At 39.1% G+C, this 9,364-nt stretch overlaps 1 long non-coding RNA gene across 1 annotated transcript; it reads right to left on the bottom strand.

Annotated features, from left to right (window-relative positions):
• Positions 1 to 4,929: 4,929 nt before the first annotated feature.
• Positions 4,930 to 9,098, bottom strand: LOC144252507 (uncharacterized). The gene is made up of 3 exons (XR_013343013.1): positions 9,012 to 9,098; positions 8,321 to 8,505; positions 4,930 to 5,003 (listed from the first exon to the last, which is right to left on the bottom strand). It is a non-coding gene; the product is annotated as an uncharacterized LOC144252507 (long non-coding RNA).
• Positions 9,099 to 9,364: the final 266 nt, after the last annotated feature.

The following is a 9,364-nucleotide window of genomic DNA, read 5'->3' as shown; positions in this document are numbered from 1 at the left end:
CTCCTTTATGCCTTTAGCTAATGTTAGAGTCTGTAAATCTCTTAATCTTTTTAAAATCCCCTTTTAAAATTAAGATTAAAACCTCTGCCTACTCTGTATACTACTGTGAGGACAAGTGGCTTTATTGTTGTGTAACCCACAGAGTCCCGGGGAAATAATCGCTCTCTAATTCATGTATGCAATCAAACTACTAAAATGTCCCCACAACATAGTTAGCGATTGTTCAGAAGACTTAACTTCTAGCACAGTCCAAAGGAACTGGTTTATACTGTCCTATCAAAACCAGTTTACAAAATCAAACTCCAAGTAATTAGCTTCCTGTTTTAGCAATCTCTTCTGTGTGGCACACACTGGGCTGGACTGGGTCTACCTACTTGGGTCCCAGTTTTTCCTTGTCCCCCTGTGCTTGCCTTTTAAGGACAGTGTCTGCTGTCAAGGAATGGTGGCATTGTGCATGCTGTGGGGTACTGACTCAGGAAAATCTCTCTGGGCCCATAATCTACAAGCAGTTCAACTGGGTTGCCTGTAAGAGGACTTTGCAATTTTAGAAAAAGGATCTGAGTAAGTTGTCCTGAGGTTCTATTGCTTGTTTTTTTTTTTTTTTTTTCTTCTTCTCATTTTCAAAAGTAATCACTGGGAGTTGCTTCAGCACTTGAGATCACCTATAAGATCCTGCAATCCTGTATAAACAGTGAGGCTGAAAAGGCTCAGTGGTTTCACCCTAGAGTCAAACAGGCGCAGACTGTCAATCAGAGAAGACTAAAGAATCACTTTAGCAAATCACACAATCCTTCTAAGCTCCAGTTTTCTCCTTAGCTGCAGAGATGTTTCAAGGAGGTAATTTGTGTGCTTAGTTTCCTGTTGCTGGTGTAATGATTTACTGAAAACTCTGGGGCCTACACTCAGGAAAATGTATTCTCAAATGTTCTGGAGGTCAGAAGTCCAGTCTAGTTCTCAGTGGGCCAATATCAAGGTGTTAGCAGAGCCTAGCTCCTTCCCAAAGCTCTAGAACCTTCTGTGCTCCTTGGGACTATTGGTAGAATACAGTCCCTGGAGGTCATGAGATCAAGGCCCTGTTCCTGTGCCAACAGTGCCTACTACAACCTACAATCCAGCCACACGCACAATGGTCCTTTTTGTTCCTCCCATCTGTCTGGGATCATCACATCTTTGAACATCACATCTCCTTGGCCATCCTTCTGTCCTCCTCTTCCTCCTTTAAGGACTCAGGTGAGTTTGGACCCATACAACTAACTCAAGTTAATCTTTCTATCTGAAAGCTTACCTTTTACCACTTGCTGTAACATAGCCACGTGGTTTCAACCTATGGACATGGGCCCTTCAGGGTTGTTATTGTGCTATCGCAAGCTGGGAGCACAGTATCTGGCAGATAGTAAGTACTTAATAAATAGTAATAACGGCTAGGACATATGCTTATTCTCTGCCAGGGATTGATCTCAGTGCTTTATGAATATTTATGCAGTTTGTCCATATAATCTTCTCAACATGAGGCATACACTGTCATCATTTCCACTAACAAATGAGGCCCAGAAAGATGGGGTCACTTCACTGAGCTAGTAAAAGGCAGAAGGAAAATGCAAGGCCAGGCCCTGGGGCTCTTGAATTATGCTTTTAACTCAGCTCATTCTACCTCTTCATTTCAATGCTATTATACAAACCAGTAAGCCTTGGCTGAAAGGAAACACCCGTGTTGTGTATGATTCGGCCCAGGGGCCAGTAGCATGTGTGTGCGCGCGCGCGCGTGTGTGTGTGTGTGTGTGTGTGTGTATCTCTGCATGTTCTGCATGATGCTGCCTTGCTTCTGGGGCTGGCATTCCTTTACCTTCTGGTTGGTTCTCCCCAGAGGACTGGGGAAGAAACCCCTTGCTACAAGACTGGCTTCTATATGGGGAGAAATTAGATGAGGGTTTGTCTGTTTTCAGACTCCACCAACGTGCGACTGTCACCATGAGAGTATCAGAGAACAAAACTACCACTGTGCTGATTCTTGAACACCTCCTGGCCCACTGAGATGCTATGGTACTGAGGCTCATGTGGAAGACCTGCTGTGACCTTATGGAATATGAAAAGGAATATGAAAAGGAAGTCGGCGGCCACTTGTGTGGACAAGAGAATACCTTTCTTGCTCTTGCACCACTGTGTCCCCCTTCTTCCAGAAAGACAGCGCCCTGGGGGAGGCCCTGGGTTTACAGTCCAGGCTCACCAGACTGCCCACCTGGGCCTGAACCAACTTCTTCATGGGATTCTTTGAAAAATCCGGAGCAGAGGCTGAAAAGAATGAAAGAAGAGAGAGAATGAGAGATCATCGATTTAATGAGCACTGGATCATGTTTTTAACTTCCTGTAAATCTGAAAGGTTGACAGTACAGCCGTGTTTAGATTTAACGTGACAGGCATGATGTTGGCACCAGATTTATTTGATTTATGGTGCACCACTCACGGGGGTTCACTGTTAAAAAAGAAATGTGTGCTATGGTGTTTGGGGCAGGCCTTAAATCTTGAAACAATTACTTTATGTAGGAATTTTTAATGTTGACTGTAAAGGCTTTAAAATAGCTCACTGAACTAAAGGAGATCACTTAGTACAGAAAAATTTTAAAAGCTCATCCCATGAAGATGGGGTTAGGACTTATCTCTGGTGACTTCCAGAGCACAGCACTTGGATAACCATTTGTGCAGAGGCAGTCTTGTACACTGTACAAGTGCTGGCAGCCTCTCTGTCCTCTGTCCACCAAATGCTAACATCACACAAGGGCCCCATCCCTCCCCCTACTTACAACCACCAATACTATCTCCAGGCATTTCCAAATACACTTTGGAGCAAGACTGTATTCTGTTGAAAGCCGATGCACTACCCCATCAGGGCCTTGTTACCCTCTGGCCATAAGGATTGGTCAGTGATAAGCAGATAGATGCATATGACTCAAATCAGGCTACCTGAGGCCACTGACCGCAGGGCTAGTGTTTGAGCTTAAGCTATTAAGAAAGCCATCATTTTTTTCCCCATGGATTGACTATGATAATAAACTCAATTTCTTGGGAAACTTCACATGGAACCCAATACCAATGATGATATTTGCACCCTAGATCAAGTTAGGCTGAAATCTGCAGTCTCCATTTAAATTGCATAGACTGATGAACTCCTTCTTCCTCCCCCTTTCATTCCCTCCCTCTACCTCCCTTCCTTCTTTCCTTGCCTATTTTATGCTATACCATAACAGGATAAAATGTTGAATTTTCCATCATTTGCAATTTTAGTGTCCTTTGGGAAAATTGTCCTAAACATGATAAAACATATCATTTCTCCTCTTATATCTTGTGCAACAAGAAGAAAAGAATTCATAATTCAGTTAGTGAAACCTTGGCTAATTAAGGCTTCAGTATGTCCAGTATTGTACGAGAATAAAGACAAAAGAAACCTCTTTGCAATCAAATGGTACTGATTCCAATTTCGGTATTTGCTTTGATGGCCCATCAGCAGGAAAGGCCCAGATCACTTTTGCTTTAAGAAGCATTCCTTCACCACAAACCTGGAGCTGGACAGAGATGGGTCAGGCCAACACTTTCTTCTTTCTGTGGATTTACTTCAACTTTTGGTTTCTAATTTTGTCCCTCATTACTACTTTTCCTTAGAAATCATTCAAATGCATGCTTTGGTTAGAAACCCTGAATAATCATGTTTGACACTCTAAGTGTTACTAGATGCAGGAATCCAATATGTAAAGCACATATTTCAGTTTCTGGCAAGAAGGGAGGATTCAAGAACAATGAAGAGCAGAGAAAATTGGTCTTACCAACAACCTTGAGTTCAGCACTGGAATAGACGAGGCCATGTTTGTTTTCTGCGATACACTGGAACATGCCAGAATCAGTCACATTTAAGTTTGATATTGTAAGGGCACCGTTTTCTATCTGTATTCTCTCCTAGACAATAACAAAAATGTCTTGCGCATGAGCAAAATTTTAGAAGAAAAAAATGAGCACTACTCACTATCATTTCAATCAGACACAACACGTCTACCTTTTTCTCAGTGTATTAATCGGGCTCACCTGAAATTGAACCTTTTCCTTCTTTGAAAGTTGAGAGACACACTGGAAATATGAATAAGCATCATATAGCCCCAAAGTACATTAGTAAAATAAATAATAAAGCCAGAAGTAAAATATGGAAGTCCTTTTATTTTTAACCCATGTTAAAGTTTCAGACTTTAAAGGATGTTCCATTGCATCAACTGAAAAGATTTTCACTACAATTTTTTAAAAACCATGTGAGTTGGAAAATTATAAATTTATTGTATAAAAAGTGTTCTTGAAAACACACATATTTACCACGGTTTTTTTTTAAAGAAGTATGGATAATTATGTCTAGAAATGCAAAGGAACATAATTGGCTGAGTAAAAAAAAAAAAAAAAAACAGCCAAGATTACATAGCTAGAGAGCAAAGGTGAATCAGAAAATCAGTGCTCGGGTAACAGGGCAACCAAGTAATAGATATAACAATTATTCTCCAGAGGCCATACAAGTTGAAATACAGAAAAACTTTCTCTATTTGATTAAAGGAAGACCTTCTCTGGTTTCAGTACCAAAACCATAGTGTATTATTTTATAGACTAAGTTCACAAAACCACAAATCACCCTTAGCCAATGAAAATATGCAAAGTTGCAAATATCTTCTCATTGGCAGACTGGGTACTTGACTGGGTTATTATTCTCCATTCATTCCACTCCTGAGATACAAAGGAAAAGAGTGAAAACCACCAGTCCCTTTTGGTAGTGGGAACTAGAGAAAGCATTCAGGTAACACAGAGCAGGCTGAGGGCAGAAGGACAGGCAGGCTCTCTTACCTCAAGCACCAGGGCATCTCCATTCTTCAACCACCGGTAGGAGGGCTTGGGCTTTCCACTTGCCCGACATTCCCAGTAAAGACTCTCCTCCACAGCCATTTCCACGTCTTTTATGAGCTGAACCAAATGAGGCTTTGCTGTAAAGCAAACAGCAAATAAAAAATAAAAGCCTTATCCAGGTAAGTATAAATGAATATTAGGCTCCAGGTATCAGATTAAAGTGACCAGGAAGACAGAATCATATTTAATCCACTAAGTATCTACTGAGTAGATGTATAAAATTTGAAGATGGATGCTGCGATCTCTCATTCCCTAAGCCAAATTCATTAAGCTTCTAATTCAGTTTTCCAAACTCTTTGATCTGTATGATATTCTTCAGGTGTCTTTTAATAGAGAGTAATGCAGGTACACAAAGTTGATTTTTTTTCAAGTGTATTTCTGAATTATGAGATCACAAGTGATGACAACTTAATAAGTGATTGACGGTAAAATGCTGGTCTTCATTAGGAACTAAATATTAATTTTCATAGGAAAAAATTTCTATAACTGAGTAAAACAATTCCCATCAAGTTAGAAATAACTCATAATTAAATACAAACCAGTGAACATCTCAGGAACCTCTGAGTGAATTAAAATGAAACAGCAAAAGATGGATAAATTGGTTTCACTTGAATCATATGATATTTTTACCGGAAAGAGAAGAAACTGATGCAGCTTAAATTATGTATGCAAATCAGTTGGATCGAGTAGATTAATCATTTCCATTTATGTTTTACAAGGTATTTGGAAATTCTTTTTACAGATGAAAGCAATGTGCCACTTGCCATGGAAGCCACTCAATATACACAGTGTATTCCGCCAAGTCTCAGCTTGCAATCTAGATCCCAAACTGGGAGGTGAGATGTCTTACTGGTTTCACGTTGCATTATGCATGCGATGTGTACTGTGGACTCGTATTTGCATTCCCCATATGGAAGAACAGTTTATCTATTTCTATTTAATTGCGACCATGGGAAGATTTGTCTCTCCATTTCTATCTCATAAAATTGCTTTTTTGTAAATGAAATTGAAATGAAACTAGTGCTATTTAGCTTTTACCAAAAATGTACCACCCTAAGTTTTTCCTTGTTTATTTTTTGTTGTTTTGTTTTTGTTTTTTATCTGTTTTATATAAAACTACTTGCCCAATATGAAGTATAGTTCAGTCCAAAATCACTGCTCTCTACTTTATATTACAACACGTTTTCCTTTTTCAGGAATTACCATGCTGAAATGGAATGAGATCTCAAATAAACTCATGGGTAAGATTTTGATGGAGATTTGAGTTTCCAGCAAAAATTTCCAAGCAATGTCCATATTAGTATTCTTCTTCTCCAAATGGGAGGATCATTTGCTGGACCAAGCCAACCATGGGATCATAACTGTCATATTAATCACAGTTTCCTCCTTTATCCATCACATGAGATCCAAATATTTTATCAGACCACGTTTTACATGAAATATTAGAACAGACAGAGAACTACATGGCATTTATTGAATGCACAATCTTAGTCTTCTAAAATGGAAACTTCCATAAAACTCTCTATGTCTTTAATTCATGATTTATTTCTTAGGTACATATCATATTATCTATAAAACAGACTAAAGCAAGAGTCTACCTTCTTTATGAAGTACAGCAGATGCTATTGGTTTTCTATTGTGCATTATTTTCTTCTTTTTCTTACTTCTAAAATAACCTCATGTTTTCATTCTCTCTCTGCTCACCTTTCCCATAAACCCCAAGGAAACTCCACCTTCCACTGTGTTCCAGAAGGAGGATCTTACATTAGTTTCCCTTACAGTGACTGCTTTATGGGTAAACATGCAGCCAAAGGGATCTGAGGAGCAGGTGGCTAGACACCTCATCCCTCCCGCCACTGGACTGCTCCTCACTGTTGGTGGCCATTTTGGATTATAGCAGATGCCAACTTGTGGAAAAAGGAAAAGGACAAATGAGGAGAGAAAAGTAAAAATAAGAGACTGAGCCACAGTCTGATGACAAATTCCTGTTTCCCATCATCTGAGACATATAGTGCTTTATGACTGAGGCAGGGATTCTGCTACAGAGGGGTAAAGACACTACTGAAACATGAAGACAGCTGGACTTTGCTGTGCACTCTCTCCACGGTCACTTCTTTTCCTGGGAGGAAGGAAAAAAAGACACTAGCCTACGTAGGAACAAAGGTGACTTCCTTTGTGGGGGCCTTTGAGCTGTACAGCCATGTGAGTTAAGTGCTCATCTTCTCCTTACCACCTCCACCATTCCCACGTTGTCCCACCAACTGAGACCTGGACACCTGAGATGCTTCCCTCCATACCCAACTCCTTGTGTCAAAGAAGAGACAATCACAAGACAGAAGGACTTGCGCTACCAGTTCAGGTCTGTGTTTCATCTCTGACAGATCATAAAAGCTCAGGGCAACATAGCAAGTATGGATCTCGTCAGAGCTGTTGCTTTCACAGGCTTCAGATTTTTGATGGGGACCTGAGAAGCCCTACCATTTCAGTAACTGTCTGTGTACCCCGCTCGTCCCTGTAACATCCCCATGTGCTAACCAGGTGGGCACTGCACACTGCTTCAGTTCTCAGTTTCCAAAACAAATAGACCATAATGCAATTTGCCTTTCACAAAATTGGTGAGTGCGCACTAGTTTTTACAATGTCTCTAATGATTAAATTGCAAATTCGTATTCAATGAGCTTACATTTATACGTATTTTACAGATGCAATTTGTAAAATCATGTATTTATACTTTCTAAATCATATTTTCATCAAAACCAAGGGGCTTGTATTTTTTTAAAACAAAAGGAAATTGGAAATGAATTTTGAAAAGAAAAAGACAATCTAATTTTCCTCCAAAGAGACTCCATATAAGGGTAACATTATTATTCTTTCCTTATCCAAATTGAGCAGTACATCAAATAAATGTGATTACAAATTAAAGGCAGCAAATAGAGTACAAATACATTATTGTACAGGACCAAATAATACTGATAAACTCAACAAGATTCTGAGTTTATTTGGATTCTCTGATACAGTAATTGTAATTCTTCCCAGTAGGCAATTTTTTCTGCTTAGAAAAAGACAAGAAAGAAAGATATAAAACCTCCTTTCATAGAGAAGAGAGCAGACAGAAAGGAGATCTCTCTCTAATGTATTAAGGGTATGAAAGGTCATTCTTAAAAAAGTATGAAATACTTCATTACCATATGAATTATTTTAAAATGCAAAGGGAATAAATATCCAACCTATTGCATATTTTTATTTCTTTTTAATTCCTTCCTGCCATGACAGATGTCCATCCTCACTGAGCAGAATAAGAAAGAATAAAATGCAGAACAAGTTAAAAATGGAGATTCTGCTACAATCTCCCCACAATTTGCAAATCCAATTTGCCCAGGCCAGGGATGCTCACCATAGTAGGTGAGACGCCCTCTGGCCACATTTTTTCCTCGTGAATTCTCAGCGATGCATTCATAGGAGCCTGCATCTTCCTGCTGGAAGGTAGGGATTTCAAGCACACCATTGAACTTCCTCAATTTGATTTTGCTGGGGAAAGGCATCCCATCACTTCTTCTCCAGTTAATCTGGGGTACAGGGCTAAGAAGAAAATCATCAATTGGTTTGCTATTGTCTGGAAGCCTTTTGGACTTGAAAAAAAGAAAGCTTTGGTTAAGATAGATCCAAAGTGGTGGGTTTCAAATGCATAACATTCCAGTTTTCACTTACGCACATGAGGCCAAAAGATTTAACCCTTGAAGTTGATATTTTAACAAAAATAGACTGCATTTTTCTTGACTAAATTCATGATCTACAGGAAAAAACAAAAAACGAAGCCTAAAATATATAATACAACAAATGGACACAAGAAAGAACACCATTTTAGTTCATGAAATTAGGCAGGCATAGTAATTTTCTCCAAATCATCTTGAAAATTTCAAATTACATTATATATGTATACTATATATGCATATTTTTTCCTGCATTATTTCCTTCCTTCTAAATGTAAGTAATTTTTAGAAGTAAAGGGAAGCCTATCACAATCCACCCCAATCTCCTACAGCAACCCAGTGGTAGAGCACACAGACGAACATAACAAAACTTACTTTCCAAGGGCAAAACATTCCAATTTCACAGTTGAACCTTTAGCTGCCGGGAGAGTTTCTGGAAACTGAACTTCAATTTTGGGCTCGTATTCACCCATCACACCTGTGAATCCAGAATATTAAGTTAATAGTGCTGCCTTTGAAATTGCCTTGTTTTCTTAAATGAAACTTTATTTTGCTCCATGGGGAACTAGCTTTTTGTGGTGATTTAAGTTACTCACTGGTGCTAACCTGGCTCAAACATGCAACATTAATAAGCACTTAAGAACTTGGAATTCTCAGATTCATAAGTATTTACAAGTTGTCCCATTACAGGGAACACCGTGCATTTTATACTGTAGAAAATGGGAGGT

Source organism: Urocitellus parryii, unplaced genomic scaffold (assembly GCF_045843805.1).
Source record: "Urocitellus parryii isolate mUroPar1 unplaced genomic scaffold, mUroPar1.hap1 Scaffold_4418, whole genome shotgun sequence".
NCBI lineage: Eukaryota > Metazoa > Chordata > Mammalia > Rodentia > Sciuridae > Urocitellus > Urocitellus parryii.
This window is presented reverse-complemented; position numbering and strand designations above follow the sequence as displayed.